We start from the raw sequence: 17871 nt of genomic DNA on the forward strand, positions 1-17871 counted from the left end.
ACTTGAAAACAGAAGATTAGAAAGCAGGAAACAGAAATCCTCTCATAGCCGAGAGACAGACAGGCAGAAGACCAAAGAACAAAGGACTCAGACACAAACTTCCCTCCACCCAGATTTTAAAAAGTCTTGTTTCCTGATTGGTCCTCTGGTCAGGTGTTTCAGGTTACTTCTTTCCAGGTGAAAGAGACATTAACCCTTAGCTATCTGTTTATGACAAAAGCATTGTAAGCTAATACAATGGCTACACATCTACATATGAAGTAAACGGGGAGATGACATCAAAAGGGCAGCAGCACACCACCATGAGAATTATCTTGACTCAGTACAGATAATGAACTTTGAGGCCATAAGAAGGCAAAAAGACACCCTTTGATCCTCCAGCAGGAAAGTAAACAGGCAGCGTGTTTACATTCATGAAAACTGGATCTCTGCCTACCTCAGTGGAAAATGCTGCAAAAGGCTTTGGGTGAGAAACTTCTTTAGACAGGCTGTCAGCCTGTTAAACTAAGTTTAGTCTTTAGAAAACGTGTTATGATTTTTATATGTAAAAAGCTGATTTATCCAGCATGTTGCAGGAATAGGGGGTGTCAGTAAGTGAAAAATGCCATTTAACAAAGGAGGGAGTTTGGGTGTGGAAAGGGGCTTGGGGAAGCGGGTTGAGGTGAGGTGTCGGGTGCCAGAGTCAGGAGGCGCTCATGTCAGGCATCTCCCCAGTGGCGATCTATTCCAGCTGCTCCTAGGTGGAGGGGTGGCAGGTGGCTTCACACACTGCCCCCGCTCTGCCTCAAGTATTAGCTCTGCAGCTCCCATTGGCTGGGAACCATGGCCAATGGGAGCTGTGGGGGCAGTGCCTGCGGGCAGAGACAGCGTGCAAGGCCGCCTGCTGTGCTTCTGCCTAGGAGCAGCGAGGACAGGTCGCCGCTTGTGGGGAACCGCCCAAAGTGAACGCCCCTTGAATCTGGCACCCCACGTCCCAACCCGCTGCCCCCAACACCTTCCTGTACCCAAACTCCCTCCCAGAGCCCGCACTCCACTGCCGGCCCTACGCCAAATGGACTAGAAACTGGAATTTCAATGAAGATTAGAAATGTCGGTTTATAGAGCTTTCTAGTTGGTGAAGTGCCGGATAAACAGCTTTTACTTTATTCCATTACCCTTACTATCTCTTGAATCTTTGATCATTAACTTCTTGTTCAATGCTGATCCTGAGCAGCAGCTTCCCCTACTCTGCAAGTACCGGGGGGGGGGGGCTCAACCCTTGGCCCACCTATGCCACCCCTTTCCCCAAGCCCCCACCCTTAACCTGCCTCTTCTTTCCCCCCTCCCTCCTGCCCACGGCAATCAGCTGGCTTGTGACGTTCAGGAGGGAGAGGGAGCCTGCACACCAAGTCCTCGCTCTTCCCCCCTCCCTCCTGAACACCGCAAGCCAGCTGATTGCCACAGGCAGGAGGAGGTGGGGGAAGATGCTGATCTGCGGAGTCTGCCGACGGGCGGGAGGCACTGTGGGGAGGTGTAGGAGAGCTGATTGGGGGGCTGCCAGCTGTGGACAAAGCAGGCAGCTAAATGACATTATACCGAAGCATTGCACAATTTTAAATGGAGCATGTTCTGTAATTGAGCAGGGATGAGAGGAGGTTAAGTGGGGAGTTACTGTACTCAGAGAAATATGTAGTTCAGGCTCTAGAGCTTGAGTCTTTCCAAGGCTGACAGGGAGGAACCACTCAAAGCCACTGCAATGGCCTATGGAGGTAAGAGGTTTGTTTCACAGGTTTGTCTCAGAGCTTTGTACTAGCCTAACAGAGACTCTCTCGCTCCCTGTGCCATATTGCCAGTTGTGATCAGTGAAGGTGCTCAAGCAAGAGTCTCTTTCGTATAAGAGAAGAAGCTGCTGACAGGGCAGTCTCCATGAAGGGCCCTCTGATTTTGGCTATTTTGGGTTGAGGGAGGGAGTTCCACATATGGTGTCCTTGGCATACTTACTGCAAGACTCCTTTAGAGGGACAGGGATACAATAAGGGCTATTTATGAAGGAAGGAGGTTGGTTTGGCTTTGGTGTTCCTGTAATTGTTTATTATTATTTTAACTTATGAAGGTGAAGAAGCTGCTGGTTTTAATTTTATTTTGACTGTATCTAACTTTTGGCAAAGTCACCTAGAGCTCAGAATAGGTGGTGGTGTTCGTGGGGGGGAGGGAGAGAGGAGTTAACACCTATTACAGAAATAAAAAGTATTATTTAAGGCTCTCTGTAGACGCCAGCCTACACCACTGCATTGGTTTGTTTGTAAAGTTATTTTCCCAACCACTAGAGCTAAAAACATTCATTTAAAATAAATAAATGCCTACATTGTGGTTCACAATTTCATAGCCAGTGATCATGTATGCATACTAATTTGTGTATTGTGCTTTTATCAGGAAGTCATATGCTAATTCTTTGCAAATGATCAGTTCTGAATATCTTTCTGAATTGTTTAGGAGGAAACTCTAAACGTGGGGAGCCAAAGCAGTGATCTACTTCAGCAGTGATCCTGTATGTAAACTGTTACTTACAGTCAGTGTCTAATAACAGGGTGGTGATCTATAAAATAACTGAGGCCCAGATCCCCAAATGTAGTCAAAGGCAAATCCCAGTTTTGGCACCACTGTGATACACAAAACCCCCACTCAGCTGGCACCTTATCCTATAGTTGCCTACACTCAGTGGCTACATTTTTGCTATAAAAGTTCTCTGATCACCTAAGTTTCTGTCTCTGCCTTAGTCTAGAAATTCAGATGCCTATCTCCCACTTTAGCTCCAGTGCGATCCACAAACTGGGAGCAGGTAGGCAGAAGTGTGTGTATTTCACCTGTGAGACCCGATCTGGTAGATGGCCTCTAAGCACTCCTGTCAGATTGGGTCTCAATCAAAATCTGGGTGGGAATGGTGACCACCTTACTACTTTTAGCCAAGTGGTTAGAAGTGCTCACCTGGGATGTGGGAGATCTACACTCAATTCCCCTCTCTGTCTGAGGAAGAAAATATTTGAACAGTGGTCTCCCATCTTTCAGGAGGGTTCTCTAACCACTGAGCTATGGGATATTCTGATGTGGAGCTCCCTTAATCTCTTCACTTTGGATAAATACCTAGAATCACTGGGCAAAAAGAGAGAGAGAGAGTGAGTGACTGTACAGCTTGGTGGTTAGGGCACCTACTTCCCAGGTGGGAAGTAGGAGACCTAAGATTCAGTCTCTCTGCTCCAGTGACAATTTATACTCAGTGAAACAATTTCAACATGAGTGATTAAGGGAGTCTCAAATCAAAATACAAGAACTGGATAAGGTGAAGAACCTGGCCTTCAGATCTGCCTCACACCAGCCAGTTGTCGAGGTAGAGCAAAGACATGAATCCCCTCCCTCCGCAAATAGGCACTCTCTCTGCCCAGCATTTGGTGAATTCAGACAGGGCTGAGGACAAGCCGAACGGGAGTACTGCGACCATGAATCTCAGGCACTTCTTGTGGTTTGGCAGTACTGCCACACGGAAGTAAGTGTTGTGAAGATCCAGGGCACCAAGCCAATTATTTCAATCTAGCAAGGGAAGGATCATCACTAGGATGACTATATGAAATCTCATATATTTGATGTATTTGTCAAGATTCTGAAGGTTGAATACAGGTCTCAGAAAGTTCCATGAGTAAAACCCCTTGCCCTGATGTTGAAGGGGACTTCTTCTATGGTCCCTGAAGCAAGTAACTTCTTGTGGAAGCAGCAATTCATGAGCGGGAACCTGAAAAGGGATGGAACAGGTGGGCAAGTAGAGGAAATTAAGAAAAACTGGATAGAGTATCACAGTTGTATAGTGCTTAAGACCTACTTGTCCATTGTTATGGCTTCCCAAGCATTGAGAAAGTGGAACAATCTGGCCTCAAATGGGAGAGAAATGACAGGAAGATTGCCAGTAACTTGACTGCTGTCCTCAAGGCAGAAGTCAAAAGGATTGCTTACCAAAGGATAACTAAGGACAAGTTGGCTGGTTGGAGTTGAAGCCAGAGGGTTTCTTCTTCTGATTTATGTCTCCTCTTTGGAAAGACATGTTGGCAAAAGTGTAAGTAGCTTGCCTGTAGTACCATTGATAGTGCTATGATTCCTGGGCCCTGTCCTGCCATTGCTTGGTGGCTGGTGTGTAGTCTCCTAACAGAGTGTAGCAAGGGAGTCTTTAAATGAGTGTAAAATCTCCATTTTTTTCAGAGAACAGAAACTCACCAGCCAAAGAGTATAGTATGTTGGATGTCAGGGACTATACTGGAATTTTTGTGACGAAGAGGTTCTTCTAGTTGTTATTGCAGAGGCTGTACCCTAGAAGAAACATCTGCTGTGTCAAGCGCCAACTGGATCATTGATGTGGCTGCTAGAGGACCTTCTGTCAGGAAAGCCTTAAAACTCTTCCTTTGCACCTTCAGGGAGTTTTTCAGTGAATTTAGACGTGATCTAGTTTACAAAGTCTTTCTTTTATAAACAAACCTGATGATTAGCTATGCATGTCTGGAGAGACAAGGCAGAATAAATCTCTTTCTCCACAGCCTCCTTTTCTTTGGGTGTTAATTTGAACTTGCCCTGTTGCAACCTTTCACTGGTGACAGTGACCACAAGGGAGTTTGGGGCCAGGTGGGAATAAATACATTCAAAGCTTTTCATGAGGACATAGTAATGTTTGTCTTACTTGTAGGAGCTAAGGAGATTGGTGTGCATCACAAGGTCTTTGGCTCCAAAAGAGCTTCATTTGCAGAGAGGGCAACCCTCCCAGTGACAACTTAATGTCCAGAGCTTGTCTGTGTTCTCTTAGACAAATTTAGCATAGGTGATCTTGATAGGACTTAAAATATTCTAGAATAAAGGAGGAGAAATCTGGATCCAATGAATCATCTGGTCAGGAGGGTGACAAAGCAACGGGAGCCAATGGATCCTCCTGTGGTAGGACCTGGTCCTGTGGTAATGGCTCAGTAAGAACAACATCTGCAGGTGCCCCCAATGTAGGAGGCTATAGAAGTCAACTAGCCAAACAGTCTGGTGATCTCGACCTCAAGTGTGCCGATGATCAGGACCTTGGAGACAGGAGGCCAGCAGGTACTGGGCCATAATGACCTGTCTGTATTATTGGTACCAAGAGCAGGACCGTTCCTATGTTCTCCCTCTGGAAACAGCCTGGAAGGCTTACTAGACCAATGCCTAGGAGGAGATGGTGAAATAGAAGAGGATTCAAAAACAAGTTGCAAAGAGCCATTTGAATAATCTGTAGGCAACAGAGGAGCTAAACGAGAAGGGACCACTAGATGCTCTGATCTGTCTGTAGCCCAATGAGAAGAGTACTGAAGTCCACACTGTAGTTAGTATTGCAAACGCACCCCAAGATGTTAAGCGGACTATGTTGACACTCAGTGCCGGGATGGACTTCAACACTGGTGCAAAAGTATGAAGTACCATTTGTACCCTGTCAGAGAAATGCCCTGGTACCAAAGCTGTGGGTGCCAAGAGAGACCATTGTTGAGGTCGAGGCATAACTAAGTACTGACATGGAGAGTGTCAGTGCCAAAGCTGATATTGAAGTCACAACTTTTGTAGGCTTCCTAGCTGGTACTGACACCAGCACAGATGATAGCCTGTGCATCAAAGCAACAGATCCAAATGGGCCAGCAATAGCTGGGGCACCTCTACTACAAAGGACTCGCACCACAAGAAAGCCTGGAACCGAGAGGCAAAGCAAATCAGTTGCTGCCTGATAAGCCAGTGAACTAGTTGGTGCTGACAGCTTCGGTGCCACAGTTGTGCACGTTGGTTCCAGACTCAATGGCCATTTCACAGATGGTACTGGACTTGACATTAAGGTACTGATATGTTCTTGCTGTGGTACTGGGGAGATATAGGTTAAGGGTCCAGCTCTACCCTGAGTACCTGAGGAGTCCCGGTGATGTTTCAAGCCTTTCTTTGAGGAAGAAGAGAAAGTCTCTCCTCAATCTGGAATGGTTCTGGCTAGTTTTATGGGTCCTCATTCATGGAGGCCCCAGGGAGGAAGATCAGCCTTTTTCTCCGAGAAGAGTCTTAGTCATGAGACCTGCCAGAAACTACCATAACCTCAGCACCTGCCTGAGGGGCCAGGCAATCTGACGAAGGCCCTGGGGCTGAAGCAGGCCTCATCACCTCCTGCATGAGGTGCTATTTAAGATTCAGATATCTGGCTGTCTGTGTTCTTTTTCTGAAAGAATGGGAGATACTGCACCTCTTTGTGTCCCTCGCCTAGACACAAAAGGCAGTGCATTTGGGGGTCATTATTTGGGATAGCTGCCCCACATGACAGGCAGTGCTTAAAGCTTGGTGAGAGCATACCACAGGGCTTCATATGAAATGAACAAAGCTACTGGGTACTAACTGCTAATTACTAGCTACTCACAAAAAAGGCAGGGAGAAAACTCACTGATGCAGTAACCACAAGGGTAAGCCTCACATTGAACTTTGACTCAGGCCATAGGTGTTGAGAAGGAATTGAGGAGGATTGGGGCAGCGCTGCCCTTATGTAGTCTTGGGAGAGGCTATGAGGAAGTGTAGGGTGCCTGTGTCACCCTGATGAGTTCTACTACAGAAAGCCCTCTGGCCTCAGTGCACTGGGCACATGTGCAGTTGAGTGGAATACACATCTGTAACCACTCATGGAACTCTCAGATCCCAAGCCAATGCTCTAACCGTTAGACAACCCCACATCACTCTGAATCTCTTATTTTCATTAGCTCTTTAACTGAAATGTTCTTTGTATCCCAAAAAATTTCCACAAGGCTGCAAAAGCCAAATGCTGATGCATCTGCTGAAAGGTATAAAGAGCGGGCAATGGTATTCCCTCTTCAAAGTGTAACCTCCGTATCTATAAAAGACTACATAATGAGGAGAACTGTTAGGTGACCAGCTTGTGCTGCTCTCCCTTTGTACCCTCACGGGGGCTAAGATCCTCTTGGTTATGCTTGCTGTCTATTTCTGAGGTTAATCACCTCAAGAGGAGAGAGACCATGTGTTTTTTTTTTGCTCACTCCAGAGGTCCATCAGAACCCAAATTTGGTAAGCGTCAGTCATAGTGTAAAACTTAGGGGCTAGGACAAGTTTTTGATTGACCCTACCAGAATGCTTAACAGATGTGGGTGAGTGAGATGCCTGTTACTATATTTTCTCTTTTGTAGGACTATTTCTTTGTAAAGGGCTGTTTCCAGTGATATAAGGGGCCCTGGTGCTGAGGCAGGGGGCATCATTACAATGTCTAAATAAGTAAATCCCCAGGCTTAGCCAGTAGCCCCCACTAACAGAAGGGCATCAGGGTGGTACCTTTGCAGCCAGCTGCTCTTACTGCTATCATGGCTGCCCAATGATTGAGCCTGACTTCACCAATTGTTTCTGACTCATTGTGGTGAAACTATCATCTTCTTCCCTGATCCTTGTCTTTACCCTCTTCCTCCACTCCTCATCTCCAATTTCTTGTGCTTGCCTCAAATCCAGGGCCAGCTCTAGCAATGTCGCCGCCCCAAGCACGGCAGCACGCCGCGGGGGACACTCTGCCGCTCACCGGTCCCGGTGGACCTCCCATAGGCGTTCCTGCGGAGGGTCCGATGGTCCTGCGCTGTGGTGGAGCTGCCGCAGGCATGTCTGCGGGAGGTCCACTGGAGCCGCGGGATCAGCAGACCATCCGCAGAAACGCCTGCGGCAGGTCCACCGGAGCCGCCTGCCGCCATCCCAGCAACCGGAAGAGCGCCCCCGCGGCGTGCCGCCCCAAGCACGCGCTTGGCACGCTGTGGCCTGGAGCTGGCCCTGCTCAAATCCATTACCCATTATTCCACTCCACTTCTGCAGTCATCTTCTCATCCCCAATATCCCTCCTAGTCATCTTTTAAATCTTTTAACCAATAAAATTTATATAGGTCCTGATCCAGCAAAGCAATTAAAGCAGGGTCTTAACTTTAAGCATGTGAGCAATTCTTTTGAAGTCAACAGGACTATTAATGTGCTTAAAATTACGCATGTGTTTAAGTGTTTTCCCGGATCAGGGCCATAATCTTTTTCTAAACACAACCAAACTACAAACAAGAAAAGTAGTACATAGCAACCCAGAGCAACCATAAAATTAGGTATTATTGTAACCTTCATCTTACCTTCCCTCAATATTCTGCCTTGTGTGTCATCATCACTAGTAGTGTTATGGCTGCACTTAGACCCTGTCCTGCAAACGCTACTGGAAGCAGTACTTACAACCATGAATAGTGCTGTTGATACTCATGAGAATAAGTACCACATGTGGTAATGTTTGCAGGGTCAGGCCCTTGCATAGTAAGCTCCTCGGGTCAGGGATCCAGTTTATTATTTGTCTGCACAGCATCATGCACACACAACTTCAAATCCATAATTTTTAACTTTTCCTGTTATGGAGCATGGGGAAATGGCACATTTCTAAATTTCCCCCAAGTCCCTCCACTTTCAGCCAACTTCTAATCTGAATAGTAATAATAAAACTTTTAAAATTAATAAACTTATTTAATTGATTGTAACCCTACATATGCAAGTGATCAAGTTAAAAGCTCCTCTCTCCAGAGGATTCTGACCCTGTCCCTTGTTGTCATGACGTCCCTCTTCCCCAATACTCCGCCCTTATGATCTGGTATTTTTACTGATTGTGCCATTGTTTTGTTTTTATACATTAGATTGTGAGATCTACAGGGCTGGGACCTTGTCTTATTTTTACAACAATAAAGAACAGTGCACATCTTTGGCACTATACAAATCATTGCCATCATAAAAACACATGACCTGACCCTTAGTTCCAGTTAAAAAACACTGCTGTGAATATGGTCAAAGAATAAATATTTTGTGCTCACTGCACCAACACAATGAAAACATTTTTCCAAGCTGCTGCTGAGATGGTATCTAGTCCCATTATGAGTCAGCACCCCAATGCAGCTGACTTTCTAATTGCCAACTCTGGCTGCTTGCAATTATTTTTAAAGGTAGACACAGGCTCCATTTTTAAAGAGCTAAATGCAGAAATCTGCAAGATCCGAATATCACAGGGAGTGGAGTGAAGCAAGGTGTGTTCAAGGGAAAGGTGGTTGTAGTGTATTTCCCCTTCCTTTATGCAGCAATCTTTTCAGAGTTACTGCAATAGACCCTGTTTCCCTAGGCAAAGAATAGGACTAGGGAAGGAGGAGGGGAGGAAGAGTCATAGGAATGGCCACTTGGTACTGCACATTTCCCTTCAAGGCCAATCAGGATCTTAAAACATTGTAAGTGATTACAGGCAATATTGTTGAGAGGACTTGAGATGTTGGATGTGGGGGATACAAAATGCAGCCGTGTCACAAAAGCCAGAGATGGACTAGGAAACCTGTGGATGGTTAAGAATCCACAGTGTTTTCTCCTGTCAATCCCAGCCTGCACCCCATTTATGGCTGCCAGCTGTGCTCCACATCTGGGCCAGTAGTTCAGAGTGGGTAACGCAGGTTCAGGTTCCGGAGAATTTGTCCTGTGCTTTTCATGAAGGGGTTTGGTGCAGAATCCCTACTCTCTTGTAAATGAACAGCCTAGATGGTAAATAGTTTTCTGTATTCTTGCCTTAAACTGCAAAAATATAGCTTGCAAATCATCATAAACAGTTCTTCCTTAGCTGCAGTTTTATGCTGAATTGGGCAGTACACAGTCCATTACTGTTATAACATGGCCTTCTTTCATGAGAAGAAATGGTTACTTACTGCAACTGGTTTTTAGATATGTGAGGCAGACATTTAGTCCACTTAGGTGTGTGCACCCAATGCACGGGAACCAGAGAATTTTGCCTTGCAGTACTCATAGGAGGCAGGGATTGTGCCTCATGGTCATAGCCCCTCCCCTGGCTATATGAATAGGGCTTTACCAAATTCCTGGTCCATTTTGGTCAATTTCATGGTCATAGGATTTTTAAAATAGTAAATTTCATGATTTCACCTATTTAAATCTGAAATTTCGCAATATTGTAAGTGTAGGGGTCCTGACCTAAAAGGAATTGTGGCGTGGTCTCAAGATTATTGTGGGGAGAGGGGCAGTTGCGGTACTGCTACCCTTACTTCTGTGCTGATGGTGGTGGCTGTGCTGCTTGCAGAGCTGGACAGCTGGAGAGCAGCGGCTGCTGGCCTGGAGCCCAGCTATAAAGGCAGAGCCGCCGTCAGCAGCAGCGCAGAAGTAAGGATGGCCTGGTATGTTATTGCCACCCTTACTTCTGTACTTTTGCCTGCAGAGCTGGGCCTTCAGTTAACAGCCACCTCTCTCTCCAGCTGCCCAACTCTGAAGGCAGCGCAGAATTAAGGATGGCAATACTATGACCCCCCTAAAATAAACTTGTGAACCCCCCCCGCAACTCCCTTTTGGGTCAGGATCCCTAATTTGAGAAATGCTGGTTTCCCCTGTGAAATCTGTATAGTATAGGGTAAAAGCACACAAGAGATCAGATTTCACTGGGGGAGACCAGATTTCACAGTCTGTGACGCATTTTTCATGGCCAGGAATTTGGTAGGACCCTATATATGAGGCAGCTCTGCCTTGACCCCAATTTAGTCCCTTCATACTACATGCCCTGAGACTAGACTCCGATGCAGGGGGACAAAGGGTGAGTTGTAGAATACACATCTGCATCATATTTTGAAGAACCACAGTTATAGTAAGTAATCATTTCTTTGAGTAGATGCAGCTGTGTATTCCAATTACATGACTCACGCCAAGCAGGACCCACAGGAGGTGGTTCTCAGTCAAACAAAGATTACAGAACCACCCTCTCAAAGGTTGCAAGATTTTTTGGATGATGATGTATGGCATAATAGTTCATAAACATACGTATCGATGACCACATAGCAGTCCTGCAAATGTCCAGTATTGAGCTGTCACTTAGGAACACTGATGGAGCTTGCACTCTCTTAGAATGAATTCACACCCACTGAGGCGGCATAGTCAAAGGTATTTTATATGTAGTCTTGACACAGGACGTTTTCATCTAGAGATTTGTTTGTAAAGAGACCACTTGCCCCTTCATACAATACACATATGACACAAACAAGCAAGGCAAAGCATGAAATGTTTTAGTCCTGTCCAGGTAGAAGGTTAGATATCAGACATCTAACGGGTGGAGATGCTGCTCCTCTGGAAATGAATGTGGCTTAGTAAAGACGACAAGTAAATATACCACCTGGTTCAAACAAAACAGAGACTACTTTACACAAAAACTTAAGGCACAGTCATTAAGTCACTTTCTTTTTGGAGAACTGCATATAAGGATGATATGCCCTCAGAGCCTGCAACTCACAGACCCTCCTTACATATGTTATCGCCACAAAGAAAGCATGTTTCTGACAAAAAAGGGAAGGGAGAAGATGCAGGAGGCTGGAAAAGAGGTTCCCTCAAAGCCACCAGGACCATGTTAAGGTCCTCCAGAGAAACCAGCTCTCATACCAGAGGATGGAGACAAAGAAGCCCTTTTAATAATCTTGCAACCAGGGCATTGGAAAAAAAACTAAATCTTCCATGAACGGGGGAATGAAACACTGAGATAGCTGCCAGATGCACCCTTAGAGAGTTAAGCACAAGGCCCAATGACAGAAGATGCAGCAAGTATTCCAATATATCCTGAATAGAAGCCAACATTGGCTGAACTCTGCAAGCCAATGACCACAGCAAGAATCACTGCCATTTAGCTGAATAAGCCTGTGACTCAGAAGGGGACACAGAATATGTGATCCCTGACTTCCTGTTTGAGACAGTATCTTTCCATGCACATGGACTGGGGGTATAAATTGGAGACTGACATCAGCCCAGGGCCTCTCTCCTCCCTCAAATACTCTAAAGGCAAAAAGAATGGGAATTCAGCCTGTATACAAAGAACTTTGAGCTGCTTACAATGTCTAGTAGGGTGAGAAAAACGGCTAGATTCAAATCTTGCTTAGCATAAAAAGTTTAGAATTTAGACTGTGATTTTACCTTGTTTCTTTCTTATGTAACCACTTCAACCTCTATGCCTAACACTTATCACTTAAAAACTATCTTTTTGTAGTTAATAAACTTATTTTAATGTTTTATCCTTTCCACTGAGTTTGTCTAAAGTGCTTGGGGAAATCTGCTCAGATTACAAAGGCTAGTAGAGCATGTCCATTATCTTTTGATGAAGTGGTGAACTAATTAATGAGCTTGCACTATTCAAGAGAAGGTCTTGATCAGTGTAAGACAGTACATTTCTGGGGTGCAAGTCTTGGACCTGAGGGGATTTGCTGGTGTCTCCCTCTGTATAGTTCATAAATGGCTTGGAGAGCATTCATGCAACTTAGGTAGGTGTGTCCCTGTATGTTGTTGGCTGAGTGATCATAGCACCTGGAGGGGTTTGCTGCTTCTCACAAGTACAGCATTGGAAGAGAGAGTTCAGGGAGGGGAGTTAAAGGCACAGCAGTCCCACTATTCCAGGTTTCATGCCGGGGATCCGTCACAGCCCCCAATGTAGGCCAGGCACTGGAAGCAAGAGGATCCCAACCTCAATGCCAAAGAGTCCTCGGATTCTAGGGATAAGGGTGAAGCTAGCCCTGAAGGTGTGAACAACTGATCTCACTCATCTAAACTGGATTTATGTCTGTGGAGGGAAGGGGGCAGTATCTTATGTATGCACTCTAATTTCCTCAGGGCACAGAGGGTGCCTTTATGGAATGTTATTTCCCTACAGGATCAGAAGATTGATTGCTGTGGCTGTGAATGCTGTTAGAAACTAGTGTATAACTACATCAGTTTCATCATGGGATGATTGTACTTATTGTTTTCAAAACTAAGTAAGTAGTTTTTTTAAGGAAGAGGTATAGCTGGCTGAAGAACAGTGGAATGGTACAGCCCAATGTTAGCATATTTTTCCCAATATTCAGCCTATATTTTTCTTGTTTTCATCCCATTGCTCCCAGTTATAGCCCCCTCACCCTGTTAAATATTCCCTCCACCACTGGGTTTGATTCTCTCCTCACACAAATCTGACCCCATTATGACTCCATTTAATTCAATGGAGTTATTAGTGATACACACTTACGCAAAGGAGAGAAGAATCAGGTCACTGGTATTTAAATGTTTCAGATACTTGCAGAGAAATGTTAATACCCCCACTTAGTTGTCAGATAGCTAACGATATATACTCCTTTTTAAAAGCTATTTATTTATTGGGTTTGGTAACCAAGTATCAGTCATGGACTACTGTCAAATAGGTGAATGTGTACACCAGCTTTTAACTACAACTTTCACATGGACTGCAACTCTTTCACTGGCAGTTATGTTTAAATAAAGATGTGAGGGCCCACTGAGATCCATTAAGCTCTGTGGTAATCTTGCGCAGAGAAGTAAGCAGAGGTCACCACATAATATGAGGCATTTAAAACTAGACTGGCTATAACTGTTTTAGGAAACGTATTGCAGGAAAGACTCTTGCATTAGCAGGTAACAGACTAGATAATTATTAAATCCTTTCATCTCTAATTTCTGTAATCAGTTTACGGCAGTATAAATCAATGGTGAGTCACAGTAATGTCTTGGCACACTAATATACTGCCTTAACTCACCTGAATGGTGAAATTCTGAATCTCTGTACAGTGAAAGAACAGACTCCCTTTCCCCAACTCACGAGGTTTTGTAAGACAACTTTAGATTCAAACGTCAGTTCCAGTTCTCTTCAGAAGAGTTAAATCTCTGCAATAAAGCAGCCTGATTATGGGGCTTTGATGTGTGGCACAGCTTTTAGAGAGCGAGCCAAATTGAGGGACCTACTGTGCATAGCCTTGTTCCCAGGCTCCCTGCCCACAGAAGAGAGTGTGATGTAATCATTCCTTATGCAAAACAAGTGAACAGCTGTGTTTGTGAGTTTACTAGTTTGACTAAGGAGTAGCATTAAATGCCCCAGAGAGAAGTGCCACTATTAAAGAGCCAGGAAGTCACTGAAGCCCCATACTCCTCTTCATGTCTAGGTGTGGAGGAGGGTACAGTTCCATCTCTGTGGCACATTCCCCCTCTCCTTCCTCACTTGGAGGGCTGTGAATTTGGAATGGGTAAAGCAGATGTGGACTAGGCTCTTCCAGATGTGGATGCACAGGAGTTGGATGGATGGGGGGCAGCTCCCTGTACAGTGAGCCCTCCCCCTGCAGCTGGGAAGCAATGGGTGCAGGAAGTGCTGAGGGGTGGGGAGTTTGCAGAACTTCCTACAGCCGGGAGAGAAATCTGGGGGCGGGCCTGACCTGGATGCAGTGCAGGGGAAGAGGAAGCCCTGTCTTGCCCAGCCCAGCCGGGACTAGCAGCTAAGCTCAGTGCAGGTTAGGTGCCACCAGCCATGTCTTCCCCAGTCCTGCCCCCCACCCCCCAGTGATTTGTCTCTCTGCTGGCTGCCATGGGCACCCAAAACATATTGCTGGGGAGGGTCGCATGACCACTTTTGCAGCTTCCCTTTGCTTCCCTGTCAGAAAGGGATTTTTCTGCAAGGAAACAAAGAAATCTGTGGGGGACCAGGGACATAAATTCTGCACATGCACAGTGGTACAGAATTCCCCAAGGAGAAACACCTGCAGGGTAAAACATCCAAATCTGAGAGCTGTGTGGGGGACTATTTTTAATCCCACTCCCACCTCACTCCTGCTATTATGGCAGCCAGTTCTCTGGGACCCCAGTCCCATTGCAGGGCTCTAGGCTGAGGCTTCCCTTTCTTGCTGAGTAATCCCCTTTAGATGGGTGCAGGGGAATAATCACAGTGTAAGAGGAGGGGTGGCCCGATGCATGACCAAAAGCCATGTTTACAGAGACTGGTGGGAGGCTATAGAACCAGAGGGCATAGAGGAGGCAAGAGGCATTTGTGCAGATGCTCTTGCCTCCTGGAGATCTTGCTGTTAAGGGTGCATTACCCTTGGCTTCTTTTGGGAGAGGCAGGAGGCACAAATCCTACTCTCCCCAACAGGAGGAGAATTCAAAGGAAGCTCCACAGGTTGATAAGCAGGGAGTTCTTTCCTCCGCATGATTTATTCTCATGGAGGGGAGGACAAGGCCCTGAAATGGGCTGGGGAGTGATGTCCTCTGCAAACATGTACATTTTTGTGATAAATGGAACCCTGGTCCTTTCATCACATCGACCCATAACACTGCAGAGGAAGGAGTGAGGAGGGAACAACAAGGACAACAGCAACGTTAAGCTCAGCACATTATTTTCCATTTCAAAATGGGCAAAGCAGAAACCGGGAAATATGTTCACTATTAAATTTACAACCTCTTTGCATTCCATAGTTAGTAATTTCACATTAAAGAAGAATAAGTTATCATCATTCACCACTTATTGCCTGAAGGGCACATAGTCCAAACAACACAAGGTCAAAGTACAAGCTGTCTCATGAACTGTACATTGAAAAATCAAGTTGCAGTTGGCCTATTAAATGTAGCGCATGCTAATCTCTCTTTACAGCTTTGATCTCTTATCAGCTAAATTCCTCATTACACCACTCTGGCCCGACAGACACAAACACACATACATTATTGAAAGAATATGATATGCATATTAATGAATATCTAAAATTTTAGTAGTAGTGCCCACAAGTACCACTGCAGAGATGTGTCACATAGTAATTAATCTGAACATCCATTCGGTGTGGAGTTAATTGCTTGGATTGGTGTGTAGTATTCTGATTATCTGCTCTGAAGAAGTATGCTTCTTTACTCGCTGTCAAGAGCTGCCTCCTACATTTTCGTCCCCTCTCCAAAATCTAAGGATCAGGATAATATTCTATCCTTCAAAGTGCTCTTCACAGCAAGAAAATGTTGAGATTATATCAGGAGGAAAATAAATAGTATTATTTTTCCCTCCCCCTCTCTCTTTTTCTCTAGCAGATTTTTACCCCTTCAATGCCATACTCCCAGGCACACCAAAGGCCAGTTCGGCATAGGGACAGAAACAACTTGAAATCTAGTCAGTTCTAAAAGGCAAGGTAAAATTAATTCTAGCTACTGGTTCTACACCTCCCCTTAGTCCCCCTGCTGTTGTGTGTTTGTACAGATCCTAGTACACTGGATCCTGGTTTGTGACTGGGGCTCCTACGTGCTACCACAATACAAATAATAATGATAATTAATAAATAAAATGGAACTACTCATGCTTAAAATTAAGCATGTGCATAAATATTTGAATGACTGGGGCCTAAATAACTGACTACATAGAGGAAAACAGACTCGCAAAGTAAATAGAGACTTTTTTCTAAATTCTTTCAGTTACAGTAATTTTAGATGTTACCTGTAAGACTAGTACATAAAAAGTTTCTGAAAGAAACATGATTTCATCTTTTAAGTGATGTCTGAGACAGGTTGCCATGTCTGCACACAGGCCTCCCTCTGATCGACAAAACTGTGTACCTAGGGGCATTCCACAGCTGTTAGCATGAATAATTTATCATATAATCTATAGAGAGGATTTAAAATAATCATTAACCAGAGGAAAAACTGCCTTAATAAGCAGCAAGGCTTTTAGGAACTTGTTTATGGTATGTGCTTTATGAACACAAATGTTTTATTACCACAACAGAAGAGAAAAAGTCAGGATAAATGAAGACAAAGTATGCATGCAATGCTCATAAAATAATGATGTTCCTCTACTGTGGTCAGATTTGTGAGCAATGCTGTATACCTGCACTGCTGAGAAAAGTGTGAGCTATTCAATCACTAAGAGACAGGAATCCTGAACCTATCTATCAGTCTCATATTCATCTCCAAGCTGTTGAAGGTGAGTCATATTCTCCTAACGCTTTGCCCACTCAGTAGATCTTATCAAGGATTTAATAGGTTTTTAAGACATCTGTTGAAAATGAAACATAAAGGGTCTGATTCCCCACTGCTTTGCACCTTTTGCCATCATTTATATTGGGGCAAAGTGAAGGTAACTGAATCAGAATGGCAGCATTTTACACCTACTCTGCCGAGGTATAAATGATGACATAAGGTGAAAAGCAAAGAGGAATCAGGCCCTAAATATTTACATTCCTCTCAACCTTTCATTTGTATAGATGCATCCAACAGTAAAATACACCAACTGGTGACAACACTTTACAATGTCATTGTGACGCTCTGCATTCCAAAGCAACATCTTGGCACCCCCATATTTACTATGGTGATATGATCATGGGATGTTTTGTACAAAGTATGCCTTGTAAGGTATCATTCTAAAAGTCTTGATCTGTTGAACATTAACATCCTTTTGGATTGTATGTGCTATCATTGTATGGGAAGTTTTGCTATGAGTGTGTTACTAAAATACGCTGGGAAGTCGGAAACACCCACAACCAGCCTTTCAGGTATAACAATGAAGTAGCCAGACACATTGATGGCTACTGTAATATGCAGTCTGCTGACATGTTGCCAGAGAGTCTCTGCTCCTGGGAGCTGCCCATGTCCCCTGGCGGTTGTGCTCTTCCTTTCTCATTTTGCTGGACTAGGGGGAAGAAAACCTGCTGGGGACTGGCGCAGCTGATACTATGGTAGAGTTTCTGTTTGAAGTGGTGGTTGGTTCTTCCCCAGAAGGAAAATTATGTAAACTCTCCTTTCTGCTAGCTCCAGTTCAGAGGTTGGCTTGGGAGAAAAAACATGCAGGCCGAACAACTTTACCCTACCCTGACCTGGCACTTTAGATCAAAATGTAGATACTAGGACCTATAACCACTGCATAGTTTACTTCAGATTACAGATGATATTGGTCTACAGAACATGGTGAAGTCTTGGGACATCCCTGATATAAAGGGGTACAACTACCCACAATCTGCCCCCACATTATGCATGCACAGTTCCCAGCTTCTTAGCCATTGAAAACAC

At 44.8% G+C, this 17871-nt stretch overlaps 1 protein-coding gene and 1 long non-coding RNA gene across 9 annotated transcripts in view; one reads left to right on the forward strand and one right to left on the reverse strand.

Moving 5' to 3' along the window:
- Positions 1-17871, reverse strand: part of PRKAG2 (protein kinase AMP-activated non-catalytic subunit gamma 2) — a 403378-nt gene that overhangs the window by 111021 nt on the left and 274486 nt on the right. The gene's annotated exons all lie outside the window — the stretch shown is intronic.
- Positions 1-17871, forward strand: part of LOC115645420 — a 37594-nt gene that overhangs the window by 14207 nt on the left and 5516 nt on the right. The gene's annotated exons all lie outside the window — the stretch shown is intronic.

Source organism: Gopherus evgoodei, chromosome 2 (assembly GCF_007399415.2).
Source record: "Gopherus evgoodei ecotype Sinaloan lineage chromosome 2, rGopEvg1_v1.p, whole genome shotgun sequence".
Taxonomy (NCBI): domain Eukaryota; kingdom Metazoa; phylum Chordata; order Testudines; family Testudinidae; genus Gopherus; species Gopherus evgoodei.